The 18,593-nt window shown below is 40.8% G+C and overlaps 1 protein-coding gene across 2 annotated transcripts in view; it reads left to right on the top strand.

Annotated features, from left to right (window-relative positions):
* Positions 1-18,593, top strand: part of CHN2 (chimerin 2) — a 327,734-nt gene that overhangs the window by 27,718 nt on the left and 281,423 nt on the right. The window lies entirely within an intron of this gene.

Genomic DNA, 18,593 nt, shown 5'->3' on the forward strand with positions numbered 1-18,593 from the left:
ATTGGTCATGAGAGAAATGCAAGTAAAAATAACAATTACATACCACCACCTACCTACCCGCCAGAATTGCTAAAATGTAAAAGACTGGCAATGTCAAGCTACTATTGCAGATTTTTGGTGATGTGGGGAAAACACTCTGTCCTCTCTGTCCTTATGGTTAGAACCCTATGTGATCAGATCTCCTTCCGGTTTTCGGCGGTGGCATCCCAAACCCCTCTCATTGATTTACTCTTGTCTTCTTATACCATTCAGGTAGATGTAGCAAATATACTCAGGTCTTCCAATGAAACACTAATTATCACCATTCCCCATATTAATCACTGTGCTGACTTCATAACTATAAATTAATTTTGCCTGTTTTTGAATTTTATATGCATGGAATTATATAATATTTATGTACAATTTTATATTTGGATTGTTTTACTCAACATCCATATATTGAGATCTGTCTATACATTATATCTACCTATGGTTCATTCTTTTTTGCCGTAGGCAATTCCAAATTCTATAAATTTATCTCTATACACTTACTCATTCTGTTATTGATAGACTCTTGGGTTGCTTCTAGTTTAGGATTATTACAAAAAATGTTGATATGAATATTCTTTTTTTTTTTTTTTTTTTTTTTTTTTTTTTTGAGATGCAGTCTTGCTCTGTCGCTTAGCCTGGAGTGCAGTGGTGCAATCTTGGCTCACTGCAACCTCTGCCTCCCTGGTTCAAGCAGTTCTCTGCCTCAGCCTCCCAAGTAGCTGGGATTATAGGTGCCAGCCACCATGCCAGGCTAGTTTTTGTATTTTTAGTAGACACGGGGTTTCACCATCGTGGCAAGGCTAGTCTTGAACTCCTGACCTCGTGATACACCTGCCTCCACTTCCCAAAGTGCTGGGATTACAGGTGTGAGCCACTGTGCCTAACTGCTATGAATATTCTTATGTATTCACGTATGCACACATTGCTGTTATATACACATGGAATTGCTAGGTCATGAGATACATATAGTATATTCAGCTTTACAAACTACTGCCCAACAGGTTTCTAATGTGATTTCACTACTTTGCCCTTTCACCAGTAATGAACTAAAATTTTAGTTGTGATGTATTGACACCATACCCATGCATCATTTTTTATGGACTTAAAACTCAAAATTCGGCCGGGCGTGGTGGCTCAAGCCTGTAATCCCAGCACTTTGGGAGGCCGAGGCGGGTGGATCACGAGGTCGAGAGATCGAGACCATCCTGGGCAACATGGTGAAACCCCATCTCTACTAAAAATACAAAAAATTAGCTGGGCATGGTGGCACGTGCCTGTAATTCCAGCTACTCAGGAGGCTGAGGCAGGAGAATTGCCTGAGCCCGGGAGGCGGAGGTTGCGGTGAGCCGAGATCGCGCCATTGCACTCCAGCCTGGGTAACAAGAGCGAAACTCCGTCTCAAGAAAAAAAAAAAAAAAAAAAAAAACTCAAAATTCTTTTGACTTGATTCTCTAAAACCCTATAGGCAGTAATATTCAACACTTTTCTATTTCAAGAACAGGAAGCCTTTCATCAAGGGAAAGGTGGGCCAGACTGTTGAAAATGCTGCAGGAGGAGCAGCAGCAAATAAACATGATGGGAAGGACTGTGGCAGCTGATGTTCTAAAATTGGAACATTCTAAGGGTCACTTCTGAAACATGAACAATTTGGTGGGATTGCTGTCTGAATTAAGCCCTTCTTAACCATTAATGTAGCTCTTTTTTCCTCCAGAAATATTCCAATTATGAAAAATTATGAAACCATGTGATTAAGTGATATTCTATGTAAACACAGTAAATAAAACTGAAAAAGATAGACTTTTAGGCCATGGCCAGATACTGTTAAATTTTAATTAAGTTACATACATAGCTAAGTAACATTAAGTTATAATGAGAAGGAACTTCCCAGTACAAAAATGTTTTCTATGTGTGTTGAATGCACAAATAGAACTTATTTCTAAATCCTGCTTGGTTTAAGGAGAGATTACTGGAGAGAAATTCAGAAGCTAAAGATTCAGGGGCACTTTCTGCCATTACTAACTGTGTGACCGTAATCACTTAGTATCTTTGTCCCAGTTTTAAGTATCTGCAGAAATTATGGAAGGTTGTATCTTCTCTGTTTACCAAAGAGGTTATTGTGAGGAACAGTTGAAATGGACTATAATAGCTAATCCGTATGGGGATTTAAAGTTAACAAAGCATTTTCCACGTTTTCGTTTCTGTGTTTAAAATAATCTCTTAGTTGTTAAAGTGCTGTTCAAACTAACTTGTATTTTTTCATATTAGTTAAATAACTGGATAATCTTATTTGTTACATTCCTTATGCCATAAACAGAGCCCAGCGTAGTGCTGGCTGTAAGTGTATTTTTCTCATTCTTCTTTACCTTAGTAGAAAGGAATGGAGAGAATGATTCATAATGAGTAAAACACATATCATCTCTGGAGATAGAAAATAAGGATAAAGGCAGATTTCCATTCAGGAGAATTTATTCAGGCTTTGGAAGTAATTTAAAATGGCTATTCCCTCTGTTGGCAATTTGTAGCCTGCCTGAGTTGACACCTCCATTTTCAGTCACAGCAAGATTGCTTTTAGTTGCAGGGAACTGCGTAAGCCAAAGATGTGAAACTCTGCAACGGAGCCCTTTTCAAACTCCTTATTGATTGAAAACACATAGAATGTGAATGTAACTTTTTCTCCTTATTGTCATCAAATACTTCACAAATAATTTAAATTAATCCATAATTTTTCTAAATCAAGAGGAGGAAAACATGGCCTCATCGTAACATTGTCCTGTTGTACCTGGACATACAGAATGAGCCTGGAAAGATAGGTTGCTATCAGATATGCAAACTTTATCGCAGGTTAGTTGTTTGGGCTCATCTATATGTATGGGCTCTAAAAGAAGCAATAGCAAACAATATTGCCTACAGCGATGAAGTTCGCAGATCAGCCCACCAAAACCAATATATGAAACACTGCGTGTGTGAGTGTGTGCATGAGCCTTTCTGACTAGCCATTTCTATGGAGTGTGCATATGCATGTTTAGAGCATTATCTCCAAATACGCATTTTGCGAAACTGAGTTCGATGGTATAGGACATTAGTGCTGCTGTCTAGCATCACTCTTGGTTTCTATACTGGTTTTACAGGATATGGAAAATCTAATCCAGAAGTAGAACAAAGCTGATAATCCTTGGCATATTTTGAAGGCGAGAGGAGACGGGAGCTAATCACCTGCTGTGAGCACTTTGAGACCAATTTTTGAGGAATCACCACTAATCCCACTGGAAAAGATGCCTAGCCTCACGTTGAACGGACAGTTACTATTGAAAGGGTGTTAGTCACTGAGCATTAGTGTAGTTAAAACATTATTCTGAGACATGTCCTACTAGCCATGGGATTAGGCGTTTATTAATAAAACCCCCCAAATGGTATTTGCAATGTGTCATTCTACTTTAGAAGATAAATAGGATAGAATTAAACTAACACAGAAAGATTACTTATAATTAAGAACATTGTACAAGAATGAATTTTGAATTTATAGCAATTTCTGAGCTGGCTAGGGAGATGTATTAAACTTTCTTCTTAAAAAACATCTTTTGAGACAAATTCTCTCTGGGGAAAAACAGAACAATGAGCTGTCTTTTCTCAATTGATTGCCTGCCGTGTTATAAATACTTAGAAAAATGAAGGGAAATTTAACATATTTAAATGGTCTTCCAGAAATCTATTATTATGAGTGGGGAAAAAATGAACAAAAGTCCTTAAGTGTTTAGACTTTTTGAAAACTTCCATGATGTAAGCTAGGTAAGTCTGGGAATAGCCCAGCCCGCAGAGTATAGCATCATGAAATGCAAACAAGAATCACTGACTTTTTTTTTATAGTAAGCTGAAAAACAGCACATCCGATTTTTTGTTTTGTTTTGAATTGGAGTTTTGTTCTTGTTGCCTAGGCTGGAGTGCAATGGTGCCATCTCAGCTCACCATAACCTCTGCCTTCTGGGTTCAAGCGATTCTCCTGCCTCAGACTCCTGAGTAGTTAGGATTACAGGAATGTGCCACCATGCTTCGCTAATTTTGTATTTTTAGTAGAGATAGGGTTTCTCCATGTTGGGCAGGCTGGTCTCAAACCCCCAACTTCAGGTGATCCGCCCACCTCAGCCTTCCAAAGTGCTGGGATTACAGGCATGAGCCACTGTGTCCAATGTGTGGTTTTGTTGTTGTTGTTGTTGTTGTTGTTGTTGTTGTTGTTGTTTTTTAAGAAAGAGAGTATTTCCTGCCATGAAGACAGTTACTATCTTAGTTACTTCTTAGACATGTCACAGAACTTTATCCTATTTATTTACAGTGCACAGTAACCACTCGCGTTAGCTTGAACCTGTGTATTTTAAGAGTGTGGCTAAAATCTCATATGCTGTTATGTGTATAGCAACATAGGGAGTGAAATACTCAATATAAAAAATCAAAATGAAAATCCAGCCAAATCTATGTCAGTTTACCTATGCTGTGACTTTTCAAGTTTTCTGTGGAATTATCTCGGTGATCCTGTTTTGCTCTTAATGTTTTCCATGCACGCCCCAAATAACGTAATGAAAATAATTTTATTGTGAAGTTTTTGATAACCTATTTTTGTCTTTGTTTTCCCCTGATATGAGTTTCCTTAACCTAGTCCTTACGTTTCCCATCTACATAATGGAGAATGAAAAAGGCTGCCAGTAAAGTCATAACGAATACACACACAGTTCCCATCACTGCTGTGCAGATGAGGGTGTCGTAAACGGTCCGTGACCTCAAGGCATTAGATCCATGGCAAGATAGGACATGATGCTGCCATGTTGTTAGACTATTCTAGGACTATCCTTTCAGAGATTAGGCTAGCATTACTGCAGGCTATGTGTTTTGGCAGAGTTAGTGGATCTTGTTTTCTCAATGGTGCAGCAGGCCGCTTTTTTTTTTTTTTTTTTTTTTTTTTTGGAGGCAGAGTCTCGCTCTATCACCCAGGCTGGAGTGCAGTGGTGTGATCTCAGCCCAGTGCAACCTCGGCCTCCTGAGTTCAAGCGATTCTCCTGCCTCAGTCTCCCAAGTATCTGGGACTACAGGTGTGTGCCACCATGCCCGGCCAATTTTTTGTATTTTTAGTAGAGATGGGGTTTCATCGTGTTAGCCAGGATGGTCTCAATCTCCCGACCTCGTGATCCGCCTGCCTTGGCCTCCCAAAGTTCTGGGATTATAGGCATGAGCTACCGCACCCCGCCAGGCAGCTTCTTGAGAAGATGTCTCCAAACCTTGCTGGGCACTGCAGCCTACATTAAATGATTCACAGTCCATTTTTGTATTTTTCTGACTTAGAGTTGCTTTTCCAACTCAGTAATCTTTCTGCCATCAGCATCCTTTACATCATTACATTGTTCCTTGTTCTAGAGGGATGGATGTACTGAGTTCCTTGTTAAAGGTTTGTCTGCTGTCAAGAACTACTCCTTCTCATGGTAAAAGCCCCTGATTTTCTTATGCTGTCCACTTTATCGTAAGTCCAGATAGGTCTACAACTTCCTGGGGTGGCTCATGACTCCAGCTTCACTCAGGACCTCAGGGATTGGCCTAGAAAGGGAATGTGGCCTCATTGGAATTATCAGCCATTGCTCGAGCTTTTGCTTGCTGCTTCTGAACCATAGTTGTTTTGCTGTGATCTGCCTGGGACCTGAGATAGACCACACTCCTTTGGAGGCAGAGCTGAGAGATGGAGAACTGAATTCTGATTGTCTTTGTTGGAACCTGAGTCCAGGAGTGGTTGAAGTTCTATTCCTAATCTTTTGACTTCGTCAGCACTTTGTCCCCCTCTCTTTAGCTTAAACCAGTTGGAATTGGTGATTCTGTCATCTGTCACTTGGAATATGAACAACCTAAGTGATACATGCCAAGTATCTGTAGTCCAAGTTCACTTTTTCTTGTTTTAGCCTGAGTTTCCCATTAATAAATCAAGGTTGGAAAATATTCCTTCATCCACGGACGCTGGCATCCAACAAGTTTATTGTTAAATTAGAGGCTTCAGATCGTATGACAAGTTCTCAGGCCATGTATATTTTTTAAGATCTAAACATGGTATTAAGTTACCTTAAAATCTGGGTATCTACTGCTTACTGCTTCTAATTAACATAGAAGCTACCTTAGAAAAAAGCCTGTAAACACAATAATGTGTGTGTGTGTGTGTGTGTGTGTGTGTGTGTGTATGTGTATGGAGAGAGAGACAGAGAGTCATATGCCACATTACGATGTTCCCTTGTCAACAGGCTGCATATACTACAATGGTTCCGTAAGATTACAATGCAGTATTTTTACTATACCTTTGCTGTGTTTAGATACCCAGATATTTTCCATTGTGCTGTAATTGCCTACAGGATTCGCTATTGAACATGCTATATAGCTTTGTAGCCACAGCATATGCTGTCTAGGTTTGTGTAGGCACATGCTATGATGTTCACACATGAACTCACCTCACAATGAATTTTTCAGAACATACCCCATTGTTAAGCCACACATGACTGTATGCATGTACATGCCTATATCCATATTCGTATGTGAATGTGTAATATGAATATGTGTAATAAGTATATATGTGTGTGTATTACATTTTTAGAATGTCTAGGCCAATAGCATGTGTTCCTTTGACACGTTAGACCAAAAAAGCAAAAAACAAAAACACCTCATTGGGCAATATCAGGAAATAAATACCTCAAGGTCCGAGAATTTGACAGGATCAAAGTCCAAGGTGCTTTGGCTGCAGGCACACTAGTAAGGGGGGTTGTTTGTTTCCTTTGACCCCAAGGTTTCAAGGAGGCCAAGCCACCTACATGCCCTGGGGCAGGATGCCAGGAAAACGAGCCCCTGGCACTGCAGCCGCCCTCCTTCCTGAGCTCTGCTTTCACGCCCACTCTTCCTTTCACTCCCATTCCACTCCAGTTGGGCCTGACTTCCGAACATGCTCTTCTTTCTGGTCCACGGTTTCAAGGGTGGACTCAATCGCCAGCTTTCACCCTCAAAGCTCCTGGGTGTGGTTTGCCCAGCTGTGGCCCCCTCACCTGCACTGACCAACTCCTCCCTGCTTGACCTCCTCCTTGCAATAACGGTGTTGTTTCAGTCTGCTTTGCAAGAGTGGGATGGGTGAGGAAGAAGGATGAGATAAAAGAGTGACAAAAGAGTAGCAGCTAGAAAAGGACCAAGGTAGTGTCTACCGACACATGTCTTTACCTTATCTAAAAATACTTCCCATTGGCAGACAGGATGAAGAAGCTGAGCAGATGGCATATGCTTCCTAGTGTACCAGATTGTAATATTATACACTTGGATTACAAAGTCTGGGTATCACAGCTATAAACATATGTAAACATTTTTATGTTTTGCTAAAAAGGAAAAAAAAATCACTGATGATGTATTATCCTAATGAGCTGATTACAAAGATCTATTAATTATATTCCCAAGCCCTAGACAGAAAGAATGGCACTGGCTCCAGTGACATAGCACTCAGATTCAGCAGTTTACTGGTATTTTTCATTTTCATTTGGTTTTTCACCATTTGCTGTAGCTGCGTTTTGCAGGCTAGAATCCTAGGACTGGAAAGAACCTTTAGATTAAGAATTGGAAAACGATGGCCTACCAGCCAAATCCAGCTTGACATCTTTTGTTGTAAATCAAGTTTCAGTGAGGCTTATCCCTGTAATATTAACTCTTTCTGAGGGCGGGAAGATTGTTTGAGCCCAGGGGTTCAAGACCAGCCTAGGCAACGTGGGGAGACCCCATGAGTATAGTGGCATGTGCCTGTAGTATCAGCTACTTGGGAGGCTGAGGTGGGTGGATTGCTCAAATCCAGGAGGTCAAGGGTGCAGTGAGTTGAGATCACAACACTGCACTCCAGCCTGGGAGGCAGAGGCAGACCCTGTCTCAAATAATGAAAAGTTTTATTGGAATCCAGTTGTGCCCTTTTGTTTAGGTACTGTTGATGGCTGCTTTCCCAATACCCTAGCAGAGATGAGTACTTTGATAGCCAGTGACTGTGTGGCCCAGAAAGCCTAAAGTATTCACTGTGTGGCCCTTTAGAGAAAAAAATTGCCAACTTTGCTGTAAAAGGCTATCCAGGATCATTTGGCTGTTTTCTGGAATGCTTGTATTTTGTTGCCTCAGAAAAGTGTTTACCTAGTTAAGATTTCTAGGGGCATATATTGTATTGCCTCGCTATATCCCAACTCTTACTCAACAAAAATTATTTGTAAAAATAACTTACCTACTTCTTTTGTAAAATCGTGTAAACCTAATTCCTCTTTCTTTCTTTCTTTCTTTCTTTTTTTTTTTTTTTTTTTTTTTTTTGAGACAGAGTCTCCTTCTGTCTCCCAGGCTGGAGTATAGTGGTGTGATCTCGGCTTACTGAAGCCTCTGCCTCCCAGGCTCAAGTGATTCTCGTGCCTCAGCCTCCCAAGTAGCTGGGATTACAGACATGTGCCACCATGCCCATCTAATTTTTGTACTTTTAGTAGAGATGGAGTTTCACCATGTTGGCCAGGCTGGTCTTGAACTCCTGTCCTTAAGCGATCTGCCCACTTCAGACTCCCAAAGTGCTGGGATTACAGGGGTGAGCCACTGTGCCAGGCCTCAAAAAAAAAAAAGTATGTTTAATTCAGTTGTTTTTGTTTCAACTGCTCAATGAAAGATTCTTACATATTTAAAGGTAGTCAAATGGTCTGATTTGTGTCTTTTTTTCCTCCAAAAAATGATATCCATCCCTGTTTAACATTCCCAAATCTTGAAATACATTTGTGTCTTATCTGCAAAACTGTGTTCATTTCCTGTAATGACAATTCTTTATTTCCTCAGGCCTAAACATGGTATTCTAATATTTATCTATTACGAAGTATATCCAGGTATATAATCAGTTTGCATCTTAAAATACCTTATGGGGCCAGCAAGTGTTTTTATTAGGCCCATTTTGCAGATGCAGTATAGCAAGGTCACTTGTCTGGTCTGTGATCTCACAGCTAGGAATTCAGAAACCTTTTTTTACAGCATACCAGACTGCCAAGTGGATTGTGATGAGCCTGGCAGCAGAACATGGAAAAGTTCCAATAAACTGTATGGCATGTGTCTGGCCCAGTAGTGTGCTTGCTTTTGGGAAAACTACTCTGTTCATCACTGTGTATCTTCTGGCTTAACTTCAGCTCAAAGTCGGTTGCATAAGAAGCCAGTGTGACCTTGGTACTTGTTCCACTATTTAAATACCGCCACCGTACTCTGCAGCCACAGCAAACAGGTTATTTGTTAGCAAAAGAATGGGGAGAGAGAGTGGTGAAATGAGCAAAAATTCATCACCATTAGGAGAAATGGTGTGTGTTTTGGAGGAGAATGTTCAATAGCATCTTTTTTTTTTTTTTTTTTTTTTTTTTTTGAGACAAAGTCTAATTCCACCACACAGGCTTGAATGCTGTGGTGCAATTTTGGCTCACTGCAACCTCCGATTCCCTGGTTCAAGTGATTCTCCCGCCTCAGCCTCCAAAGTAGCTGGGTTTACAGGCATGCGCCACCACACTCAGCTAATTTTTTTGTTTTTAGTAGAGACAGGGTTTCACCATGTTGGCCAGGATGGTCTTGATCTCTTGACCTCGCAATCTGCCCACCTCAGCCTCCCAAAGTGCTGGGATTACAGGCGTGAGCCACCATGCCTGCCCTCAATGGCATCATTTTTATATAAAAGGAAAATATCTACATACATGTCTTTACTACATTACTCATAAGCAGCCTATCCCCACTTTGTGTGCTGTGCCATTTATTTCCCCTCATCTGATGTACTGAGCTATTAAGCAACTGCAACAAAAAGATACCTCCTTAATGGTAAGGTAATGTTCTCAATAAAGCCCAAAGATTGCATAGGGATACTGTTATGGAAATACGTAAAAAAAATTGGTACAGCACTTTTGGGGAAGGGTGTTTTCCAACTTATGTATTTTAGACTTTTAGATGTTTCTTTTGGGACCAAATTATAGCTCTGATACTATCCTTAGCACTTGAAATTATTGGTTACAGTGTATAAGGGAAATATGGGCTGCTTCTTGAACATTCTGCATTTTTAGTTAAATACGGTGTTTCCTTTTTTGCTTGTACGTTGCTTGCTGTTCATCTTTATCATCACATGTGATCATTATTCCTCCCTGAACAGATCATCTTACTAATTGGGTGTTCGTGGGTTATTGCAGTTTAAGTATTTAATTTTATTTCTAAGAATCTTACAGAACTGATCAATCCTTTGAAGCATAAACCACTTTTCCTTACACAAACAGCAGCAACTTTTCCCTCCAGTGTCTTTGTTTCTGAATCGTAGGATTCCTGGTGATTGTGTTAGGAACAGAAAGGGCACACTTTCTGAGACCCTGGGCTGTGGTTGAGAAAGGCCAGAGAGGAAATTCCTCTTTGGATTTGTAAACAGACTTTTAAACGTAGGACATTTTATGAGGACTTCATTGGGAGACAATAGATTCAGGACCCTGATGTCATTTTTTTTAATAGTCAGAATTAGAGAGAAATGGGACTTTAAAATAAAAATTTCTCTTTTCTTACTCATTCTTTCAGTCTTCCTTTCAAAGCTATTTAAAAAAAAAATCCTTTGAATTTTCCTAACCTTTTCTCTAGTTTAGTGGCCAGCTCTTATTCTCATCTTGTCAGATTTCTTCTCATTCTTTTATGTCTGCAGCCAGGAAGCCTTACTAAATTACTCTCCCAGAGTCACAGCTGCTTTCTCCCTTTGAGAAACAATCTTCACTAGCTCTCCTTTTTCTTTTTCCTGTAGAGCTGTATTTAACAGATACGATTTCCATGTCTAAGAAGCAGTCACCCTTGAATTTTTGCAGACCTAATTTCATTCTGGTAGCTTCAAACCTGAAAACACGATGAATGATCTGATATATTTATTTCCATCCTAGAATAGCGGTGCGTCTTTCTCACGGTGTTGGGGTTTGAGCCAGGTCGTTGCTTTCCATCTGAGCTGATCATGTATCCCATCCGTGTGCACTCACATATTTTAGAGTTGCTGAATGCTCGTTGAATGCAGGATGCCATTAAGTTTTGCAGGCTTCTTTCTGTTATTTATGCTCCCTATGAAAACTTCAGTTATTTTTATGACAGACATTATTTTAAATGGACAGTGGTGACAATGACTATTCATTGATTATTTTCATTGAATTGTCCTCATGTGTACATATAATGGTCCAGCCTTTTAAAGCATGCTTGTTATGACTTATTCATCTTAATTTCCATTGTCCTTATTTAGCTTGAAAATTTACATTATTTCAACAATTTATATTGTTTTTGCTTACTTAATTAATACCCCCTCTTTCTTTAAGTTTTCTCAGTGTCATACTAAAGAAGAAACTCTAGTACAGATTCAGAGCTCAGGTACCAGTGTCTGAGCCTGTGTTTAAACTGCACCTTGCCACCAAACTGGTTATATGACCTGGACAAGAAACACAGGCTGCTGGTTCCTCATTTCCTTTTATCTGTAATAGTGATAATCATATGACCTAACTCCTAGGCTGGTTGTATGATTAAATGAATGAACTCATATAATATGCCTAGAATGGAGAGAGACACAGAGCAAATGCTCCATGATGGCAGCTATTGTCATCTTTTATTATTGTCACCTGAAAAGTGAGGACCACATCAGAAAGTTTATCCTCAGCTGGGCACGGTGGCTCATGCCTGTAATCCCAGCACTTTGGGAGGCTGAGGTGGGCAGATCAGTAGGTCAGGAGTTTGAGACCAACCTGGCCAATGTAGTGAAACCCCGACTCAACTAAAAATACAGAAGTTAGGCGGGCGTGGTAGCATGTGTCTGTAATCCCAGCTATTCAGGAGGCTGAGGCAGGAGAATTGCTTGAACCTGGGAGGCGGAGGTTGTGGTGAGCCAAGATCGTGCCACTGCACTCCAGCCCAGATGACAGAACAAGGCCCCATCTTAAAAAAAAAAAAAAAAAAAAAAAAAAAAAAAAGGTTTATTTCCAAAATCTCCTACTAGAAATAGGTGTTCAAAACAGGTGTTAAGTAACTGTGGTAGGTAGAAAAATGCACCCCCACCCAAAACGTTCACATCCACCTGGAGCCTGTGAATATGTTATATGTGAATATATTGGAGATGGACTTAAGGTTGCTCTCAACTGATCTTGAGATAGGGAGATTATCCTGGATCTTCTTGGTGGGCCTGATGTATTCACAAGGGTCCTTTAAATGTAGAAGAGGGAGACAGAAGAGTCAGTTTTAGAAGAATGCAAAGTGAGAAAGACTCAACGGGCCATTGCTGGCCTTGAAGATGCAAAGAAACCACCAGCCCAGGACTGCTGGCAGCCTCCAGGAGCTGGAAAAGGCCAAGAAATTGATTCTCTTATCTCTAGAGTTCCAGGAGAAATGCAGCCTTACCACCACCTTGATTTTACCTTGAACCATTTCAGACATCTGACCTCCAGAACTGTTGTATAATAAATGTGTGTCTTTCAAAGCAACCAAGTATATGGTAATTTATTACAGCAGCAATGAGAAACGGATACAGTGACTAACTGACTGAATGAAAAGATTAATTGTTTCAGATCATGACACCAAAAAAGGACAGATTTTCATTTTGGTAATGATATAATGGCTGGTACTATTTCTTAAAGAAGCAGATTCTAAACCTTCCTTGATCAGACTCATTATTTTAAAATAATTCAGTACACATAATTATAAAATTTAGTGGGGTCTATAGACCTCATTGAAGCCCTCCATGGCTCCAGGTTATAACTCTTAAGCTTGCATAGGATTAAAGGATCAGTCAGTGATGAGGTTTTAATGGTGAGCATAGGAGCTTTCTGGACAGAGTGATCTCGTGCTTTGAAGTTCTACGTAAATGAAGGCTTTGTGAATGCTCATCAAAGCTACATGGTCATTTAGAGATCTGTACCCCTTGTGCAGTCAAATTGAAACTTTAAATTTTATTTTCCATTTCTCATCTGTGGCACTGTCATATCTCAAGTCACGTGACCCTTCTGTACTCACCACTTTTAAGATTTTGCATCACTAGAATAATTAATGTTCTAAAAAGTGATTTGAAAGCTAAAGTAACATTAGCATGATGGTAATTCTTAATAAGCCTTTTTCCAAGGTCTCATTTGTTTTAGAGCAGTGGTGAAAACATGTTATTTTCTCTGTATCATAGGAAGTGCTAACACTGAGAGGAGATACTGTAAGAAGAGGTATGCTGTCTACTGGTACAATTTTATTAATTCGTTTAAGGCCAGCTAAATTCCAGGCATGGTATTAGGGATGAGGAATGTCAATGATAGAGAATCTAGATGTATTTTTGGTCCTCAAGGAACATTTATAGTCTCATTCTGGTCTTTGTTAAAAAGCAAATGTGTATGCATCTGACAAAGGTCTAATATCCAGAATCTATAAAAAACTTAAACAGATCAACAAGCAAAAAACAACCCCATTTTAAAAAATGGGCAAAGGACATGAGCAGAGTCTTCTCAAAAGAAGACATACACACAGCCAACAACAAGCATATGATGAAAGGCCCAATGTCACAAACCACTCGAGAAACGTAAATCAAAACCACAGTGAGATACCATTTCACACCAGTCAGAATGGCTGTTATTAAAAAGTCAAAAAATGAGAGATGCTTGTGAAGTATGAAGAAAAGGTAACACTTACACACTGCTGATGGGAGTGAAAATTAGTTCAACTACTATGGAAAGCACTTTGGAGGTTTCTCCAATAACTTATTAAGGAGACAGAACTACCATGTAACCAAGCAACCCTATTACTGGATATATACCCGAAGGAAAAGAAATCATTCTGCCATAATGACACATGCATGCAAGTCTTCATCACAGTACTTTTCACAATAGCAAAGACGTGGAATCAGCCTAGATCAACAGCAAACTGGATAAAGAAAATACGGTACATGTGTACCATAGAATACTATGTAGCCTTAAAAAAGAATGCAGTCATGCTCTTTGCGGCAGCATGGATGGAGCTGGAGGCTGTTGTCCTAAGTAAATTAATGGAGGAACAGACAGCCAAATGCCACATGTTCTCACTTGTAAGTGGGAATTAAACATTGGGCACACATGGACACAAAAAAGGGAACAACAGGCACCGGGCCGGCTTGAGGGTGGAGGGTGGTAGGAGGATGAAGATTCAAAAATTACCTATGCTCATTACTTGGGTGATAAAATAATCTTCACACCAGACCCCCACAACACACCATTTATCCATGGAACAAACCTGTGCATGTATCCCCTGAATCTAAAATGAAAGTTGGAAAAGGGGAAAAAGCAGATACCCGTTGGAAGTTTGGTTTAAATGTCTCGGCTATTGTTTACTTTCTAGCCTTAGGTTTATTCAATCTTATCTTGAAAATAAGCTTGCCTGGAGGAGGAAGGAGGTTAGAAGTACAAGGAGAGCCTGAGGGGAAGAGCAAGATTTCTGTGAGAAGATGAAAAGCATGGTAAGAGGATACTGGGGCCAGTGAGGAATACCTTCACTCTTCCTGGATTTCTCCAATAGTGGATCTGGACTCTTCTTACAAGCTCCCCTAGAGAGTAGTTGACAGTGAGGGTGGAGATCATCCCAGGCCGGGTTTGAAGCCCATCTTTTGGCTCAGTAAATGCATTGGTTGTCCAGTGCGTCTGGCATTTCTTGCAGCCCTCTGCATGGAGCTTCCCCCAGCCATTTGCGAAGTTGTTCCTTTGCAGTCAGTGAAGAGCTGTCACTACATGAGTTGCGATTTCACATACAGCTTCTCCCTTAACCTGGTCCCTAGAAGACCTAGGACGTTCTCCAACTAGATTTGCTAAGGGACTGAACGTGGGAGTGAGATCAGAGACTTGTTTTGGTTTCTTGTTGCTGCTGTAACAAATTACCTCAAATTAATGGCTAACAGCATACAAAGTTACCAGCTTGCACTTCTGTAGGGTCAGAGTTCTCAAATGGGTTGGCAGGGCTCTGTTCCTTCTGGGGGCTCTAAGGGAGAATCCATTTCCTTGCATTTTCCAGCTTCTAAAGGCTGCCCACATTCCTTGGCTTATGGCCCCACATCACCCTCACCTCTGCTTTGGTCATCATTTAGAATCCGTCGTCACAGCTGCAGAGTCCCCTTTGCTGCGTCATGCAAGATATTCAGAGATTCCAGGGAACAGGACATGGACATCTTTGGGGCTGTTATTCTGCCTACCCCAAGGTGCCAAGGATGACAGCACCAAAATAGCTGAATTGCTTTCTTTGCTAACAGCCTTCCAACCAATGCCTACGCTCCACCTAATTTTTGGAGCCACATAAACCTTTATAACCTCAAGATGGCCCTTTTCCATTTTCCATTATAATGTATGTGATAGAAAATGTTTCAGTGTGATTAGAATTAGCAGTGTCTTATCTCACACTTGGCTCAGTGAGAAAAGTTGGTGGAAAGCATTAGATTTCTGGGCTCTGTGCCTTGCCTTTGCAGGTCTGTAAATTCCTCATCAGATTCCTGACTGTTTCACTAACTCCTCATCCCATGCCTTTTAAAGTGCGCTTTATACCGCATATTTTTGGAGAAATATGGCACACCTTTTCAGCATGTGTTTGTCTAAAGCTATTCTGAAGATTTCAGTTTTATGTCTTCTTAGTTAGAAGTTATCACAAAACTTGATTCTTTTCCAGATAACTTCAAAAGTCTTATGGAAAAGAGAAAGGAAAAAATTAAAAGCATCTCAATGGAGTAAGTGCCTTTGCCAGAAACTTTCCTGGGATCCTTTCCGTCCAACATCTACCCTCTAGGCTAAAGCAGACAGGAAAAGAGGTTGCAGGGTTGAGCGTGGAGGCAGGAGATCAGCTCTGAGCCAGGAGATTAGGCAATGGAGCTGGATGTCTCAGAGCCAGAAAAAGAAGTTCCAAAGCCAGAGAAATGAGAGATACATATAGGAGACCAGTGGACAAATGAGGGGTTGAATGACACTTGGTGCAGAGTGGGCAGATCTTGCACATGAAAAATTGTAGCCATGATGTCATCCTTTGTACGTGCTTCCCAGGGGCCAGGAGGTTTAAAAGGAGCAGAACTAGCTTTCCTGCTGCCCAGCACAGCGTTGTGTTATGTGGTCCTGCAAGTCTCTGTCACTCCATCATTTGAATCTCTGTCACACACTCATACTTTAACATGTACTCTTCATGAAATTAAAACTTTAGGTCTAGCCAGGTGTGGTTGCTCACACCTATAATCCCAGCACTTTGGGACACTGAGGCGGGTGGATCATGAGGTCAGGAGTCTGAGACCAGCGTGGCCAAGATGGTGAAAACCTGTTTCTACTAAAAAAGCCAAAAATAGTTGGGTGTAATAGGGGGGTGCCTGTAATCCCAGCTACTCAGGAGGTTGAGGCAAGAGAATTGCTTGAACCTGGGAGGCAGAGGTTGCAGTGAGCCAAGATCACGCCACTGCACTCTAGCCTGGGCAACAGAGCAAGGCTCTGTCTCCAAAACAAATAAACGAAACTTTAGGTCCAATATGTATGTTATTCTCTAATATGCAGATTACTAAATATTTTTGCATGGAGAATGATCATATGATCATTCTGGCCTCTCTACAGAGAAGGGACTGCAGGGGGCATAGGAAGAATTAGGTGCAGCATTAGGGGACTGTTCCAGTAATCTAAGAGGTTGAAGATGGCTCAGGCCAAAGTGATGGCAATGGGAGTGAGGTATGCTTGAATTCTGAGGGTTTTGAAGATAGACGTAGAACATGATTTGCTGGATGTCTGGACATGGTGGGAGGTGAGAGCTTGTGGAATCAGGGATAGTCTCAAAGTTGGCCTGAGCAACTGGAAGAATGAACGGAGGTGCCATCAACTAAGACGGAAGAGATGTTAGGAGAAGCAGGTTTGGGGAACCCATCCATAGTTCCACTGGGACGTGTTCAGTTTGATATGCTCATTAGATGTGTCAAATAGGCAGTTGAATAAACAGATCTAGAATTCAGAAAAGAGGTTCTGGCTGGAGATACATATTTTTGCGTGCACGCACGCACACACACACAGACACACACACACATACACAGACACACACACACACACACTTCTCAAAAAGCCATCCACTGTCACACTTTCTAAAAAATCTGTCACATTAGTCTTCATTCAACACTTCCTTTCATGTCACCTCCCTACCTTGGCCTAAGTCTCAAAGTTCTTTTAAAAAGTTATTGTCCCATTGGTTCGGGGCTTCTTCCCACGTTCTGATCTGATTCCTCCAGATCACATGTCCTTGCCTCAGTACTTGGATTCTCTTGCTGAGCCTAGCCTGGGAGTTGCAAACTCTTTTGCATAGCACTCAGAGAGTTGAAGTAATTGAGTGATGTGGGGAGTGTGGAAAAATGCAAAGCACATGCCTCACCTCAAGAAGACAGCGCTGGTCCCCTCCCATGAAGCCCTCCTACCAGGGAGAGAGACCTATTGTTGCCTGCTCTTCTAGTTAAGCTGGGAATCTTAACTTAATCTTAACATTTTTTTAGATTTAAAAAAAATGCATCATCTGCTAATTTTTACACATTGGCAGCTAACTCAAACATTTTTTGAAGACCCTGGGAGTCAAACAAAAGATATCTGGGGCCAAATCCAGCCCACAGGCAGCCACCCTTTCACCAGTGATGACCCCACTGGATGGGCTGACTGGCTGGCTTTGGCATTTGGCCCCTGGATGGAGACTATTGGATATCCACCTTGGGCTTCCCTAGTGCAGGCTGAGGCCATGAACCACCACAGCCTGGGGAGGCTCCTGGGGTACACTGTCCCCTGGGTCTGCCACCAAGGGTCTGCTTCTCTGAAAAGGAGGATGAGGTACCTTCACTGGGAACTATCTGAAGAGCATTTGGTCCCGTTTCCCCTCTATCCCTTTCCTCCAGTGTTGTATCTCGCATCAGAAGCAGAATGAGTATTGATCCCGTTGCTTAGGTAAGACAGGTAGGGGCTATTGAATCGGCACATCTGACATCTGTCTTAAACTCCTGATGGTGAAAAAGATTGCAGAATCATAGCTGAATGACAGTCTGAGGGAGAAAGCTAGTCTTGGGCAGGTAGAAGAAACTATATATTTTTTCGACAATTATTTATTGAATACGTGCTGGGGCCGGTTATGTTACTATGTGCTGTGTATACAGAAAAAAGATAAAATACCATCTACTCCTATGAGATTCACAGCCTCTTGGAGGAGACAGATGTGAAAAGAAACAAATCATAGCATCATGAAAAAAACAGGCCAGCAATGCCATAGACCAAAGATGAGGGTGAGAGGCAGTGGAGAGTGGCAGGGGTGTCAAGTCTTTTTGGGAGCAGTGGTGTAGTGTGTGTGTATGTGTGTGTGTGTGTGTGTGTATACATATATATATACATATATATAATATGTTATATAATATATATAATATATGTTATATATAATATATGTTATATAATATTAATATATGTTATATAATATATAATATGTTATATAATATATAATATATGTTATATAATATATAATATATGTTATATAATATATAATATATAATATATGTT

This window comes from Saimiri boliviensis, chromosome 10 (assembly GCF_048565385.1).
Source record: "Saimiri boliviensis isolate mSaiBol1 chromosome 10, mSaiBol1.pri, whole genome shotgun sequence".
NCBI classification, from domain to species: Eukaryota; Metazoa; Chordata; class Mammalia; order Primates; family Cebidae; genus Saimiri; species Saimiri boliviensis.